This window comes from Bombina bombina, chromosome 2 (assembly GCF_027579735.1).
Source record: "Bombina bombina isolate aBomBom1 chromosome 2, aBomBom1.pri, whole genome shotgun sequence".
Classification (NCBI taxonomy): Eukaryota; Metazoa; Chordata; class Amphibia; order Anura; family Bombinatoridae; genus Bombina; species Bombina bombina.
In genome coordinates this window covers 433,697,266-433,715,261 of record NC_069500.1, presented here as the reverse complement: position 1 = coordinate 433,715,261, position 17,996 = coordinate 433,697,266, and positions in this window count along the sequence as shown.

Here is a 17,996-nt window from a genome sequence, read left to right as displayed (position 1 = left end):
TAAATTACTTTCTCTTGCGGTGTATCCAGTCCACGGATTCATCCTTACTTGTGGGATATTCTCATTCCCTACAGGAAGTGGCACAGAGAGCACACAGGAGAGCTGTCCATATAGCTCCCCCTCTGGCTCCGCCCCCCCAGTCATTCGACTGACGGTTAGGAGAAAAAGGAGAAACCATAGGGTGCAGTGGTGACTGTAGTTTAAACAATAATTTTTAACCTGACTTAATTGCCAGGGCGGGCCGTGGACTGGATACACCGCAAGAGAAAGTAATTTATCAGGTAAGCATAAATTCTGTTTTCTCTTGCAAGGTGTATCCAGTCCACGGATTCATCCTTACTTGTGGGATACCAATACCAAAGCTTTAGGACACGGATGAAGGGAGGGAACAAGACAGGTAACCTAAACGGAAGGCACCACTGCTTGCAAAACCTTTCTCCCAAAAATAGCCTCCGAAGAAGCAAAAGTATGCAGTGAAGACCAAGTCGCTGCCTTACAAATCTATTCAACAGAAGCCTCATTCTTGAAGGCCCAAGTGGAAGCCACAGCTCTGGTGGAATGAGCTGTAATTCGTTCAGGAGGCTGCTGCCCAGCAGTCTCATAAGCCAATCGGATGATGCTTTTCAACCAGAAGGAAAGAGAGGTAGCAGTCGCTTTCTGACCTCTACTCTTACCAGAATAAACAACAAACAAAGATGATGTTTGTCTGAAATCCTTAGTTGATTGTAAATAGAATTTCAAAGTACGAACCACATCAAGATAGTGTAAAAGCAGTTCCTTCTTAGAAGCTGGATTAGGACACAGGGAAGGAACAATGATTTCCTGGTTAATGTTCTTATTAGAAACAACTTAAGGTAGTTTTGCGTACCAAACCTGGTTTTCTTCCTAATCTGCATGGAACACCAGATAGGGTGAATTACACTGCAAAGCAGACAATTCTGAAACTCTTCGAGCAGAAGATATAGCTACCAAAAACAAAACTTTCCAAGATAATAACTTAATATCTATGGAATGTAAAGGTTCAAACGGAACCCCTTGAAGAACTGAAAGAACTAAATTTAGACTCCATGGAGGAGCCACAGGATTATAGACAGGCTTGATTCTGACTAACGCCTGTGCAAACGCCTGAACATCTGGTACTTCTGACAGACGCTTGTGTAAAAGGATAGACAGAGCGGATATCTGCCCCTTTAAGGAACTAGCTGATAAACCTTCCTCCAATCCTTCTTGGAGAAAAGACAATATCCTTGGAATCCTAATTTTACTCCACGAGTAACCCTTGGATTCACACCAGCAAAGATATTTCCGCCATATCTTATGGTAAATTTTCCTGGTGACAGGTTTTCTAGCCTGGATCAGAATATCTATGACTGATTCAGAGAACCCATGCTTGGATAGAATTAAGCGTTCAATCTCCAAGCAGTCAGCTGCAGAGAAACTAGATTTGGATGCTTGAATGGACCCTGTATTATAAGATCCTGCCTCATTGGCAGTGTCCATGGTGGAACAGACGACATGTCCACTAGGTCTGCATAGCAAGTTCTGCGTGGCCACGCAGGCGCTATCAGAATTACCGAGGCCTTCTCCTGTTTGATTCTGGCTACCAGCCGAGGGAGAAGGGGAAACGGTGGAAAGACATAGGACAGATTGAAGGACCAAGGCGCTACTAAAGCATCTATCAATGCCGCCTTGGGGTCCCTGGACCTGGATCCATAAAGAGGAAGTTTGGTGTTCTGACGGGACGCCATCAGATCCAACTCTGGAATGCCCCAAAGCTGAGTCAGCTGAGCAAATACCTCCGGGTGGAGTTCCCATTCCCCCGGGTGAAAAGTCTAACGACTTAGGAAATCCGCTTCCCAGTTGTCTACTCCTGGGATGTGAAATGCAGATAGGTGGCAAGAGTGATCCTCTGCCCACCTGATTATCTTGGTTACTTCCTTCATCGCTAAGGAACTCTTTGTTCCTCCCTGATGATTGATGAATGCTAGTTGAGGCCAAGCCTGGAGCGTATTGAATATCGCTCTCAGCTCCAAAATGTTTATCGGGAGAAGAGACTCTTCCGAGACCATAGGCCCTGAGCTTTCAGGGAGCCCCAGATCGCACCCCAGCCTAACAGACTGCGTCGGTCGTTACGATGATCCACTCCGGTCAGCGGAAGCAGATTCCCTGAGACAGGTGATCCTGAGACAACCACCAGAGAAGAGAACCTCTGGTTTTCTGGTCCAGTTGGATTTGAGGAGACAAATCTGCATAATCCCCATTCCACTGTTTGAGCATGCACAATTGCAGTGGCCTGAGATGAATTCAAGCAAAAGGGACTACGTCCATTGCTGCTACCATTAATCCGATTACCTCCATGCACTGAGTTACAGATGGCCGAGGAATGGAATGAAGAGCTCGGCAAGTGCTTAGAAGCTTTAACCTTCTGACCTCCGTCAGAAATATTTTCATTTCTACCGAGTCTATTAATGTTCCCAGGAAGGGAACCCTTGTGAGCGGGGACAGAGAACTTTTTTCGGTGTTCACCTTCCACCCGTGAGACCTTAGAAAGGCCAGAACAATATCCGTATGAGCCTTGGCTCTGGGAAAAGACGACGCCTGTATTAAGATGTCGTCCAGATAGGGTGCTACTGCAATGCCCCGCGGTCTTAGTACCGCTAGAAGGGTCCCTAGCACCTTTGTGAAAATTCTTGGAGCGGTGGCCAACCCGAAGGGAAGGGCCACGAACTGGTAATGCTTGTCCAGAAAGGCGAACCTTAGGAACTGATGGTGATCTTTGTGGATAGGAATATGAAGGTACGCATCCTTTAGATCCACGGTAGTCATATATTGACCTTCCTGGATCATCGGTAAGATTGTCCGAATGGTCTCCATCTTGAAGGATGGAACTTGAGGAATTTGTTTAGAATTTTTAGATCCAGGATTGGTCTGAAAGTTCCTTCCTTTTTGGGAACCACAAACAGGTTTGAGTAAAAACCCAGTCCTTGTTCTGTCATTGGAACTGGACATATCACTCCCATATTGATTAGATCTTCTACACAGCGTAAGAACGCCTCTTTCTTTGTCTGGTCTGTAGACAGACGAGAAATGTGGAACCTTCCCCTTGGAGGAAAGTCCTTGAATTCTAGAAGATATCCCTGAGCAACTCTCTCTAATGCCCAGGGATCTGGAACATCTCTTGCCCAAGCCTGAGCAAAGAGAGAGAGTCTGCCCCCTACCAGATCCGGTCCCGGATCGGGGGCTACCCCTTCATGCTGTCTTAGTAGCAGCTGCAGGCTTCTTGGCCTGTTTACCCTTGTTCCAGCCCTGCAAAGGCTTCCAGGTTGCCTTAGGCTGTGGAGAGTTACCCTCTTGCTTTGTGGTCGCAGAGGTTGAAGCAGGACCGCTCCTGAAGTTGCGAAAGGAACAAAAATTAGCCTTCTTTTTAGCCTTAAAAGGCCTATCTTGCGGGAGGGCATGGCCCTTTCCCCCAGTGATATCCGAAATAATCTCTTTCAACTCGGGCCCGAAAAGGGTCTTAGACGACACATAGGCCGACCATGATTTAAGCCAGAGTGCTCTGCGCGCCATGATGGCAAAACCAGAATTTTTCGCCGCTAACTTAGCTAATTGCAAAGCGGCATCTGTTATAAAAGAATTAGCCAGCTTTAGAGCCTTAATTCTATCCATAATTTCGTCATATGAGGTCTCCGTCTGGAGCGACTCCTCCAGCACCTCAAACCAGAAAGCCGCTGCAGTAGTCACAGGAATAATGCAGGCAATAGGTTGGAGAAGGAAACCTTGTTGAACAAATATTTTCTTTAGTAAACCTAATTTTTTATCCATAGGATCTTTGAAAGCACAACTGTCTTCAATTGGTATGGTTGTGCGCTTGGCAAGTGTTGAAATTGCCCCCTTTACCTTAGGGATCGTCTGCCATGCGTCCCACCTGGGATCAGTTATAGGGAACATTTTCTTAAAGATAGGGGGGGGGGGACAAAGGGTACACCTGGTCTCTCCCACTCCCTATCCACAATATCCGCCACCCTCTTCGGGATCGGAAATGCATCAGTGTATACAGGGACTTCTAGGAATTTGTCCATTTTACACAATTTCTCTGGGACCACCATGGGGTCGCAATCATCCAGCGTAGCTAATACCTCCTTAAGCAGTACGCGGAGGTGTTCCAGCTTAAATTTAAACGCTAAGGAATCTGATTCTGCCCGCTGAGAAACCTTTCCTGTATCAGAAATGTCTCCCTCGGACAGCACATCCCTCACCGTCACTTCAGAGTGTTGTGAGGGTACAACAGATAAACCTTCCAAAGCTTCTGATTGCTCATACTCTGTTCTTAAAACCGAGCTATCACGCTTTTTAGAAAAAACTGGCAGTTTGGATAAAAATGCCGCAAGGGAATTATCCATGACTGCTGCTAATTGTTGTAATGTAATAGGGGCCAATGCGCTAGAGGTACTAGGCATCGCTTGCGCGGGCTTAACTGGTGTCGACACATGGGGAGAGGAAGGTGGGCTATCCTCGTTACCTTCTGTTAAAGAATCATCTTGGGCTACATTTTTAAGTGAAACAAAGTTATCTTTAAAATGCATAGATACATTAGCACACTTAAAACACAAATGTAAAGGGGGTTCCACCATAGCTACTAAACACATAGAGCAACGTCTATCTGTAGGCTCAGACATGTTAAACAGACTTAGACAGCACTCAAAGACTGAAAAATACAATTTGAGAAAAAAACGGTACTGTGCCTTTAAATAATAAAAGCGCACACTTTTTTACTAAATCTTCAAAAATGATCCAATCTTTCTGAAATTTTTACCACACGGTCTTAATGCTTTGGAATGATTGCACAGCAAATATCAAGTCAATTAACCCCTTAATGCCCGAACCAGAGCAACCTAAAGCTGACAACCGGTTAGCAAACTACAGCACCATGCCGCAGCAATCTGCTGTCGCCCTACCTTGCCCCTGGGGATTCGTTTGATGAGAAATAAGCCTCTATGAAGTCCTCAAGTAGTCTTAGGACCCTCCACGTGAAGCTGCATGAAGCTGTCTGCAATATGAACTGCGCAACTGAGGCGTGAAATTTAAGCCCCCTCCCTCTCCACTCCAGAGTTGTGGGGCCTTCAAAACCCTAAATAGGTGTCTAAAATTCTGCCATGTGGAATAAAACCCCAAATAACACTCCAAAAGTGATAAAGACTTGTATAATGATTATATTTTCACTATAAAATAATCAATTGCCCTTTAACAGTGTCCACCAGTCATTGAGCCCTGTTAATTAAGCCTTCCTTCTATACTGAGTCTCAGAATATGGCTTACCTTCCCCACATGGGGATTCTTGTCAGTCTTCTAGCATTACTAAGTCTTGACTAGAAAAAGATGATTGAACATACCTTATAGCAGTTAAGCCTGCAAACTGTTCCCCCCAACTGAAGTTTTCTGGTACTCCTCAGTCCTATGTGGGAACAGCAGTGCATTTTAGTTACAACATGCTAAAATCATTTTCCTCTCAGCAGAATTCTTCATTACTTTCTGCTAGAGAGTAAATAGTACAAACCGGCACTATTTAAAAATAACAAACTTTTGATTGAAGATATAAAAAAACTACAAATCTAACACCACATTCACTTTACCCTACCGTGGAGATGCTACTTGTTAGAGCGGCAAAGAGAATGACTGGGGTATATACACACACACACTAGAGCTGCAACAACTAATCTGCATAATCAATAATAATCGATTATGAAAATAGTTGTCAACGAATCTCATAATCGATTAGTTGGTTTGCAATTAGTTGGTCTGTGCACAGCACCAGCTGCTTCACTCCAATGAGCTCCTGCACATGGTATTATGTATAATGGGTTATGTCCTTAGCCTAAAGGACGTCTACAGACATTTTACTTTTCACTTTTTCAGGACACTATAAATTTACAACCACTCCTGTCTTATGTGCAACCCAGAAATAAAATAGGAGTCATAATTTGGATTGTTTATATTAAAATCAGGTGATTTGGGACTATGGTTTGCATGATATAGTGCCAAGCTTGTTATTTACACCTAGCCCTAGATTGATGGGAGTTGTTATATGAATTGATGTCACTATTACCTGTTTGCACAATTTTTAGCGGATTGCTTGCTATTGCTCTATATTTAGTTTTTTGTAATATTTTAACTAATTGGAATATGTACCAAATTCAACATCTAAGTATATATCTGTTATTTTAAGAGTGGACTAGATATTTCCCCCACTAACCTTTTAGCTAGTTGTTTACCATTGCATATATATATTCAATATATTTTTATGTCAGAATGAAGTCCAGGCTTACTTTAAGAGGCCCCTTACATTGGTGGAGAGCTAACAAAGATAAATAGCCCACCTTGGTGAAATTGGCAAAAACCCTACTTATGCATCTCAGGCACCTCAACACCATCTGAGCGCCTCTTCTCTGTTGCAGGCAAAATAGCTTGCAAAAAAGAGAGCCAGCCTCAGCCAGGAGCATGTGGACATGTTGACATTTTGGCATTTCAATGAAAAGTTTCTGAAAGCGTGAATAACAGAATGTTATAAACAGTGATAGTCTACCTATTACTAGTTCTACCTCCTTTTAAGCAGTTTGTGGTTTGTTTTGCTTAATAATACAAATTTGTTCTGCTGCTTAAAAAAATTGGACAACCAGTTGTGTTAATGTAAAGTTTTAGTCGGAAGTTTATATTTGTAACACTCAGTATGTGGATTTTATTTTAAATATAGGAAAAAATTAATAAATTTTTTATCCGATTAGTCGAGTAATCAAAAAAATAATCGGTCGATTAATCGATTATGAAAATAATCGTTAGTTGCAGCCCTAATACATACACATGCACACACAGTATATATATATATATATATTATATATATATATATATATATATATATATATATATATATATATATACATATATATATACATACATACATACATACACACACACATACACACAGGGAGTGCAGAATTATTAGGCAAATGAGTATTTTGACCACATCATCCTCTTTATGCATGTTGTCTTACTCCAAGCTGTATAGGCTCGAAAGCCTACTACCAATTAAGCATATTAGGTGATGAGCATCTCTGTAATGAGAAGGGGTGTGGTCTAATGACATCAACACCCTATACCAGGTGTGCATAATTATTAGGCAACTTCCTTTCCTTTGGCAAAATGGGTCAAAAGAAGGACTTGACAGGCTCAGAAAAGTCAAAAATAGTGAGATATCTTGCAGAGAGATGCAGCACTCTTAAAATTGCAAAGCTTCTGAAGCGTGATCATCGAACAATCAAGCGTTTCATTCAAAATAGTCAACAGGGTCGCAAGAAGCGTGTGGAAAAACCAAGGCGCAAAATAACTGCCCATGAACTGAGAAAAGTCAAGCGTGCAGCTGCCAAGATGCCACTTGCCACCAGTTTGGCCATATTTCAGAGCTGCAACATCACTGGAGTGCCCAAAAGCACAAGTTGTGCAATACTCAGAAACATGGCCAAGGTAAGAAAGGCTGAAAGACGACCACCACTGAACAAGACACAAGCTGAAACGTCAAGACTGGGCCAAGAAATATCTCAAGACTGATTTTTCAGGTTTTATGGACTGATGAAATGAGAGTGAGTCTTGATGGGCCAGATGGATGGGCCCGTGGCTGGATTGGTAAAGGGCAGAGAGCTCCAGTCCGACTCAGACGCCAGCAAGGTGGAGGTGGAGTACTGGTTTGGGCTGGTATCATCAAAGATGAGCTTGTGGGGCCTTTTCGGGTTGAGGATGGAGTCAAGCTCAACTCCCAGTCCTACTGCCAGTTTCTGGAAGACACCTTCTTCAAGCAGTGGTACAGGAAGAAGTCTGCATCCTTCAAGAAAAACATGATTTTCATGCAGGACAATGCTCCATCACACGCGTCCAAGTACTCCACAGCGTGGCTGGCAAGAAAGGGTATAAAAGAAGAAAATCTAATGACATGGCCTCCTTGTTCACCTGATCTGAACCCCATTGAGAACCTGTGGTCCATCATCAAATGTGAGATTTACAAGGAGGGAAAACAGTACACCTCTCTGAACAGTGTCTGGGAGGCTGTGGTTGCTGCTGCACGCAATGTTGATGGTGAACAGATCAAAACACTGACAGAATCCATGGATGGCAGGCTTTTGAGTGTCCTTGCAAAGAAAGGTGGCTATATTGGTCACTGATTTGTTTTTGTTTTTGAATGTCAGAAATGTATATTTGTGAATGTTGAGATGTTATATTGGTTTCACTGGTAAAAATAAATAATTGAAATGGGTATATATTTGTTTTTTGTTAAGTTGCCTAATAATTATGCACAGTAATAGTCACCTGCACACACAGATATCCCCCTAAAATAGCTATAACTAAAAACAAACTAAAAACTACTTCCAAAACTATTCAGCTTTGATATTAATGAGTTTTTTGGGTTCATTGAGAACATGGTTGTTGTTCAATAATAAAATTAATCCTCAAAAATACAACTTGCCTAATAATTCTGCACTCCCTGTATATATGTATATATGTGTGTATATATATATATATATATATATATATATATATATATATATATATATATAAAAAAAAATATATATATATATATATATATATATATATACACACGGTGAAGGAAGGCACTCACTGGTCTTTTCTTCAAAGAAAACTTTAATAAGCGTGACATTTCGGGGACACACTCCCCTTCCTCAGACAAAGGGACATTTATTTAACGCTACAGAATCTTAATGTACATGTTTCTCAATGTCCAATACACTCTTGGAGCAAAACAAACCACAAAATAGTTCAAATAAAATTAGCTGCCTGTGCTGTGGTTACATAGTAGCCACTAGACAGTTCTAAGGTCTTCTGACACCGCATTTTCATGTCTTCTTGGGCAGTCATTCTAACTGTGGTAGGATTAACATATGAACTTCCAATACATCAGAAAAAAAGGAAATTTATGCTTACCTGATAAATTTATTTCTTCTACGATGAGTCCACGGATTTCATCCTTACTTGTGGGATTTATCCTCCTGCTAACAGGAAGTGGCAAAGAGCACCACAGCAGAGTTGTATATATAGCTCCTCCCTTCCCTCCACCTCCAGTCATTCGACCGAAGATAGGAAGAGAAAGGAAAAGCCAAAGGTGCAGAGGTGACTGAAGTTTAACAAAAATATAATATATACCTGTCTCAAAAATGACAGGGTGGGCCGTGGACTCGTCATATCGTAGAAGAAATAAACTTATCAGGTAAGCATAAATTTCCTTTTCTTCTACAAGATATGACAAGTCCACGGATTTCATCCTTACTTGTGGGATACAATACCAAAGCTACAGGACACGGATGAAAGGGAGGGACAAGACAGGAACCTAAATGGAAGGCACCACTGCTTGAAGAACCTTTCTCCCAAAAACAGCCTCAGAAGAAGCAAAAGTATCAAATTTGTAAAATTTGGAAAAAGTGTGAAGAGACGACCAAGTTGCAGCCTTGCAAATCTGTTCAACAGAAGCATCATTTTTAAATGCCCATGAGGAAGCCACAGCCCTAGTAGAATGAGCCGTAATTCTTTCAGGAGGCTGCAACAATGGAGGTAGCCGTAGCCTTCTGACCCCTACGCTTTCCAGAAAAGACAATGAATAATGAAGATGATTGACGGAAATCCTTAGTCGCCTGAAAGCAAAACTTCAGGGCACGGACCACGTCCAAGTTATGCAACATACGCTCCTTCTTAGAAGAAGGGTTAGGACATAATGAAGGAACCACAATTTCCTGATTAATATCCTTATTAGAAACAACCTTAGGAAGGAAACAAAGTTTGGTACGTAAAACCACCTTATCAGAATGGAAAATAAGACAAGGCAAGTCACATTGTAACGCTGAAAGTTCAGAAACTCTACGAGCAGAAGAAACAGCAACCAAAAACAAAACTTTCCAAGATAACAACTTAATATCTATGGAATGCATGGGTTCAAACGGAACCCCTTGAAGAACATTTAGAACTAAATTCAAACTCCAGGGTGGAGCAATTGGTCTAAACACAGGCTTGATTCTGGTCAGAGCCTGACAAAAAGACTGAACGTCTGGAACATCTGCCAAACGTTTGTGTAGTAAAATCGACAAAGCAGAAATTTGTCCCTTTAAGGAACTTGCTGATAACCCCTTCTCCAATCCCTGTTGGAGAAAAGATAAAATCCTGGGAATCTTAACTCTACTCCATGAGTAGCCCTTGGATTTGCACCAATAAAGATATTTACGCCATATCTTATGGTAGATCTTTCTAGTAACAGGCTTACGTGCCTGAATCAAAGTATCAATGAACCGAATCAGAAAACCCCCGCTTAGATAAAATTAAGCGTTCAATCTCCAAGCAGTCAGTTGCAGAGAAACTAGATTTGGGTGTTGGAAGGGTCCCTGAATGAGAAGGACCTGCCTCAATGGAAGCTTCCATGGTGGCAAAGAAGACATGCCCACTAGATCGGCATACCAAGTCCTGCGAGGCCACGCAGGCGCGATTAGAATTACTGAGGCCCTCTCCTGTTTGATCCCAGCAATCACCCCGGGGCATGAGAGCAAACGGGTGGAGAACACATAAGCTAGGTTGAACGACCAAGGCACTGCCAAGGCATCTATTAGTTTGGCCTGAGGATCCCTTGACCTGGATCCGTGTCTTAGACAAGATGCCAATTAAATCTAAATCCGGTCTACCTATCTGAGGATCAGAGTGGCAAAGACCTCCGGATGGGCATTCCCATTCCCACGGATGAAACGTCCGTCTGCTTAAAAAGTCCGCTTCCCCAGTTGTCCACTCCTGGGATGTAGATTGCTGACAGATAACAAGAGTGGGCCTGCCGCCCACCGAATTATCTTGGATACTTCCGTCATCAGCTAAGCAACTCCTTGTTCCTCCTTGGTGATTGTTGTAAGCTACAGTCGTGATGTTGTCCAACTGAAAGCGAATTAATTTGGCCGAAGCCAACTGAGGCCACGCCTGAAGCGCATTGAATATTGCCTCAATTCCAGAATATTGATTGGAAGAATTGACTCCGACTGAGTCCACACACCCTGAGCCTTCAGGGAATTCCAGACTGCTCCCCCAAACCCAGAAGGTTGGTGGTCTGTCGTCACTATCACCATGAGGGTTTGCGGAAGCACGTCCCTTGGGACAGATGATCCGAGACAACCACCAGAGAAGCGAGTCTCTTGTCTACTGATCCAGATCTATCTGAGGAGACAAATCTGCATAATCTCCATTCCACTGTCTGAGCATGTTCAGCTGTGTGGCCTGAGATGAAAACAAGCAAACTGAATGATGTCCATTGCCGCCACCATCAATCCATTACCTCCATGCACTGGTCCACTGATGGCTGAGGATTGGACTGAAGGGCTCGGCATGTATTCAAAATCTTAAATTTTCTGACCGTCTGTCAAGGAAAAATTTCATCGGATATGGAATCTATTAGAGTTCCCAGGATGGGAACCTTGGTCGGTGGAATTAATTAACTCATTCTAGGATTCACCTTCCACCCGGGTGAGTCCTCAGAAAGGACAGAACCATGTCTGTATGGACTTTGTCATATGGTAGGACGACGCCTGGATCAGAATATCGTCCAAATAAGGCGCCACTGCAATACCCCGGGCCTGAGAACCGCTAGAAGGGACCCTAGAACCTTTGTGAAGATCCTGGGTGCTGTGGCCAACCCGAAAGGAAGAGCCACGAACTGAAAATGTTTGTCCAGGAAGGCAAACCTTAGGAACTGGTGATGATCCCTGTGGATAGGGATATGAAGGTATGCATCCTTCAAGTCCACAGTAGTCATAAATTGACCCTCTTGGATCAATGGCAGAATTGTTCGAAGAGTCTCCATCTTGAAGGATGGGACTCTGAGAAACTTGTTTAGACTTTTCAGATCTAGAATAGGTCGAAACGTGGCCACTTTTTTGGGGACCACGAAAAGATTTGAGTAAAACCCCTGCCCCTGTTCCAGAATTGGAATGGGACGAATTACTCCCATAATAGAGAGGTCTTTCACACAACCTAAGAACGCCTCTCTTTTTAATTTCAAAAGGTTTTTATTCAGTTTTCAAATTTTACAGATAACCACAGGAAAAAGGGAAATAAAAAAAAAGAAAAAAACAAAACAAAAAAAAAACGTACACTGTATACTCATCAAGAGTATTGTTACAGATATTAAATGACAATTCTACAACTCCATAACTAAACAGAAGTCAGCATATCAGGTCATAGATATTTCACAGAACTCCTTCTCAGAGGTATTTATCGTACTGAGACCACCAGAATAAGGCAACGTTATGAATCCTGTTCACTATACATCTATGTACACCTATCGTCCTCTAAACATAGCGTCCCACTCCTAAGGCCGTGGGGCCGAGCAAGTCGTGTTTGTGCGTACCAGGTTTTTGTTGATTCCCAATAAAATTTTATATCTAGAAAAATCTCCTTTTTCTGAGCTATATAATAACCGTATTCCTACAATTGTAATGTGTCCTCAACATGTTTTATCCATTCCCCCACTGTGGGTAGCACTGGGTTTTTCCATTTGCTAGCTAGTAATGACCTCACCGAATTCAGGGAGACCTGTAACACCCTTTTATTTTTGGGAAGAGCATTTAGTAGAGCTATCTCTGTGGTTAGTTTAAACAAATCACCTACTAGATGTTGCATAAATAGTTCTTTCTCTCTCGCCATAAGGGTTTTATAAAGGGGCAGTTCCACCACATGTGTGACATAGAGCCTCTTTGCCCACATCCTCTCCAGCACATATCGGACGAGGTTGGATATATACTTTTTAGGCGTGAGGGGGTCAGATACCATCTAGATAGTATCTTGTAGTTAATTTCTAGTATTCTAGTGGATGTGGAGGACTTCTTGACTAGGGAGAAAATTCTGTTCCACTCTTTGTCATGCATTTCAATGTTTAGCTCCTGCTGCCATTTATGTGCGTATGATGGTCTCGTCGCCCTACAATCTGTCAACAGTATGATTTCGCCAGTGTTAGTGTATGCTAAGATCCGGGAAGAACATATTTTCTCAAAACGTGTTAATGGTCTAGTCCACTCAGCTTTGTATTTGGATGTGTCTACTAGATGTTGTAGTTGTCTATACTTTAACCAGTTTGTAAAAGCCCCATTTAGACACCCCCAATTCCTGTCTTCCCTTTACCCTTTGTCCGTCCAAAATGGAATGGATAGGTACAGTGTAGCCAATCTCCCCAGGGATCCTATTTACTAAACCAAATTCCATGCCCCCCAAAACTCCGCATTCGGAGAAACCGGAGATAATGGAGACCTCAGTGTAGATATGTGTGGCTGTGACTTAAGAATCTCGTCCCAACGCAAACACCGAAAATATATTTCATAATGCTAGTTGCTTTGGTCTATTCTGTTTCGGTATCCAACATAAGGCTCCTACCTGCGGGGTCTTCAGAATGTGCGAGTCAATCGTTACCCAGGCTTTTGTGTGAGCATTCCTATGCCAGTCTAGTATTCTTTGGACTCTAGTGGCTTTATAATATGTCTCTAGCATGGAAGCCCAACCCCCCATTATCACTATGTCTATATAGAGTGTTTCTATCAATTCGAGGTTTTATTGTTCCCCATACATATTTATCAATGCTTGTAGGTTGTTTAGAAACCGGTGGGAGTATAATTGGGAGGGCCTGTAAAGTATAAAGGATTCGTGGTAGGGTCGTCATCTTTAAGTTTGTATCCTGCCCCACCATGAAAAGGGCTTCGTTGCCCAGACTTTTAGGTCTGTCTGTATATTCTTATAAAGTGTCATATAATTGAGATTAAATAGCAGTTTGCGGCTGGGGGATAATCTAATACCTAAGTATTTGATGGCTTTCGTTTGGAGTTGGTATGGGCAGCTTGCCATTACTGATCGTAGTTCAGTTTTAGTCAAATTTATATTTAATACTTCAGATTTTTGGTGGTTAATTGAAAAATAGACAGTCTGCCGAACTCTCTGAATTCATCAGTCACAGCAGGTAAAGAAGTGGACGGGGATGAGAGAGAAAGCAAGACATCGTCTGCGTACAGCGAGACTTTGTATTCATTTTGCCCCATTGGGATACCCCTTATAGTTCATTTTGTCTTATGCGCAGCTAAGGTTTCAATCCCCAACACAAATAGGAGAGGGGATAGGGACACCCCTGTCTGGTACCGTTCCCTATCTGGAAATCTGACAGTACGCCATTCAGTTTATTTTCTCAGTTGGCTTAACATATAGTGTTTGTATTCTCTTTATAGCTAACTTTCCAAACCGATTTCTGTAAAGTGGCAAATAGAAAAGACCAGTTTAGTCAAAGGCCTTTTCGGCGTCTGACGCTAGAAAGATAGAACCAATACCATTTATTTTGGCATATTCCATCAATTGGATAGCTCTGATCGTATTGTCCCTGGCCTCTCCCAGGGACAAAACCCACCTGATCTGAGTGGATCAACGATGGAAGCAGAGGGCTAATGCTGGTTGCTAAAATTTTCATAATCTTAAGATCTGTATTCAATAGCGATATCGGTCTGAATTTAGAGGGGTGTCTGATAGATTTTCGGCTTTAGGGATTACTGTAATGGGCTTCTTTTGTTAAGTTAGTAAATTGTTCCTTTCCATCTAGTGCTTGAAAAGAGTTAGTAAGTGGGGTACTAGCTGTTCACTAAAGGTTTTATAATATTTTTTGTCAGGCCGTCTGGACCTGGGCTTTTACCTGACGGTAGTGAGTTTATTGCTTTAATAATCTCCTGAGGTGTTATTGGCCCTCTAACCCTGATTTCTGCTGGGCATCCAATTTCGGGAGGTCTAGAGTCTCTAAATAATCTTCAATCTCTGTCAAACTAGGGGAAGGTGTGGATCTTGCCAGGTTGTATACTTGGTCATAAAAATTCCTAAAGACCTCAGCAATCTCTTTGCTGTCTTGTTTTACATTGCCTACGCTGTCTTTTATTTGAAAGATATGGTTCCTGGCCGTCTTTTTCCTTAAGGCTCTAGCTAACAAGGCTCCTGCTCTATTGCCCCCGTGGAAGTAAAGTTTTCTCATAAACAAGGCCTTCCTATGTGCAGTTTTAACTAGGTATGAGTTCAGAGCCAGTCTAGTTTCTGTTAATTTATTAAGTGAACAATTATTTTTTGGGGTTCTTTTATGGGCCAGTTCCGCATTGCTGAGATCTACTGAAAGCCTGTTGTAAGTCTGGTTATGCAGTTTTCTTAATCTGATACTATGTTTTATAAAGTTACCCCTCAATACCGCCTTATGAGCTTCCCATAACATTCCTTTACTATCTACTGAATCTACATTGTGTCTAAAATATTCCTCCAATTTTATCTTAATGTCTTGGACTACGTCAGGGTCGTGAAGTAGGGAATCGTCTAGTCTCCAAAAGGAGTGTATCTGGGGTCTCGTCAGCCAGTCTAGCTCTAACACAACTGTTGCGTGATCTGTCCAGGCCGAGGGTTTAATCTCAGAGTGCAGTGCTAAGGAGAGCTGATTGTGTTCTAGCAAAAAGTAATCTATTCTTGAGAAGGATTTCTGTGCATGGGAATAAAAGGTATAGTTTCTAGAACGTGCATGTTGTAGCCTCCAGACGTCTACCGTTATAATCTCCCTGAGACTATTTGCAATGCTTTTACTTAAGCCATATGATCTACTCAGTCTGGGGGTGGAGCAGTCTAACTCCGGATCTAGTGGCATTTAAATCCCCACCCATTAGAGTTCTTACTGTGTATAGATGGCGGGGTAGGTAGCGATATGTCCAGTAGCCTGCAAAACTCCTCCAAGTCATCAGGTGTTTTATATACGATGGTTTTGTTACCTTTGGTAACTTTTAAACAGAAGGGGAATCCCCACCTGTATGGAATCTCTTGCTCTCTCAGATGTTCTGTCAAGTACCTGGCCTGTTTCCTATTGTTTAAAGTCATTGGGCTTAAATCAGCATAAATCTGTAGTGAATGTCCTTCAAAGGTGAGAGGAGAAATTTTTCTTGCAGCTTGTTCTACCAGTTCCTTGTCCTGATACTGGTGGAATTTTAGGATAATGTCTCGTGGGGGTTCAGATACTCCAGGTTTGGGCCTGAGTGCTCTATTTAGTTGGTAGGGGGGTGTGTGTCATCTTTGGTTATATATTGAAATAGCCTTTGCAGGTATTGGGTGATGTGTTCTGGATCAATTGACTCAGGTACTCCTCTGATTCTTAAGTTTTGTCTCCTCCCCCTATTGTCTAAATCTTCTAAATGACTCTTTAACTGCTGTATTTGAATGTCTTGAGCTGAGATACATCTGGAGTGTTCATCTATTGCATTATTTGTGTCGTTCGTCTGCTCCTCCACAAAATCTATTCTTTCCCCTAGCTCTGCCACTTCTTTCTTTACTTCTGCCAGTCCATCTTTAACAATTTTGGCTACTTGATGTAGTAGGGTCTTAAAGTCTTCCTTGGTAGGCAGAGTGTCTAAATCCGCTTTAGTCAATGGGGCATTCCTGTCTGTTTCTGCTACTCTGGGGGGTGTCTGTCCTGCCATCTCTTCAGCCTCCCCTTCTACTTCTATGTCAGGATGCAGTGTAGTGCTTAGCGCTTTAAAATATGTTTCAACTTTGTAGTAGCATTAGGAGTTGGTTTCACAGCTTTATCCGCCTTGGCTTGTCTTTTTGTGGCCATCTTTTACATTAGGCAGTAATATTTCAAGACCCCGCTGCTTTATATCTGCAATAACTCGGTCTGAAGCTACACTCACAGCTAAAGCAAACTGTGCTATGTTAAGAAGCCACGTGGGTATCCGTGTCGTGGCTTTGAAGTGTTATATGGTCTCTGCTTCTTGCGGCCTGCTTACTGCCCACTCTGTGGTCCCTCTATTGCTATTTAGAGCCGGTCCCAGTTACACACTTAGCCCCAGATCTGTGTCCCCTCTTATATGTTGTTGCGCTGTTCGCGCTTTATTTGAGCTGCTGCTTTCTTTTACAGTTAAAATGACTTGTTAAATGTCCCGGTCTCCGCTTATGAGTCTAGAAGGTTTATGCAGGTAAGTGCTTATCGCTACTTACGTTTTCTCCCTTGCGGTGATCGGTTGGTGTTTGACAAGTCGAGGCCTGCTCTCTGTGTATTCCGTTGATCCGGTTAGGCTGTCGGCTTGTCTGCGGCCCGTACACCTCCGCACTGTCCCTTTCAATCAGATGGCAGGTTTCCATGCTAAACGAGTGTCTCGCAGTAGCTGTGCTATTCAGTGAGGATTAACAACTGATCTGAGGCAAAATTGTTACATTACAAGCTGCTGATTGTCCCAATGCAACTATTTCACGGAGCTTCTCACCTAAATGCGACTCTCCATCTTGGCAGTCGCCTCCGCCCCCAGAACGCCTCTCTTTTTATCTGGTCTACAGACCATCGTGAAAGAAGAAACCTTCCCCTTTGGAGAGAACTTTTGAAGTCCAGTTGATAACCCTTGGGACACTATTTCCAGCATCCAGGGGTCCTGAACATCGCTTACCCAAGCTTGGGCGAAAGAGTAGAAAATTCTGCCCCCTACTAGAATCCTGTCCCGGGTTGGGGGCCGCCCCTTCATGCTGTCTTGGTAACAGCAGCGGCTTCTTGGGTTTTCCCTTGTTCCAAGTCTGGTTAGGTTCTCCAGACGGACTTGGTCTGGGCAAAATTCCCTTCCTGCTTGGCGGAAGACGAGAAGACTCCTTTAAAGTTCAGAAAGGAACGAAAATTATTTGTTTACCCCTCAGTTTAGTAGATCTATCCTGAGGTAGATGACCCTTACCTCCCGTAATGTCAGAAATGATTTCCTTCAAGTCAGGCCCGAATAGGGTCTTCCGCTTGAAAGGAATAGCCAAAAGCTTAGACTTAGATGACACATCAGCAGACCAAGATTTTAACCATAACGCTCTACGCGCCAAAATAGCAAATCCAGCATTCCTAGCCACCAATTTAGCGATCTGAAAGGCGGCATCTGTAATAAAAGAATTAG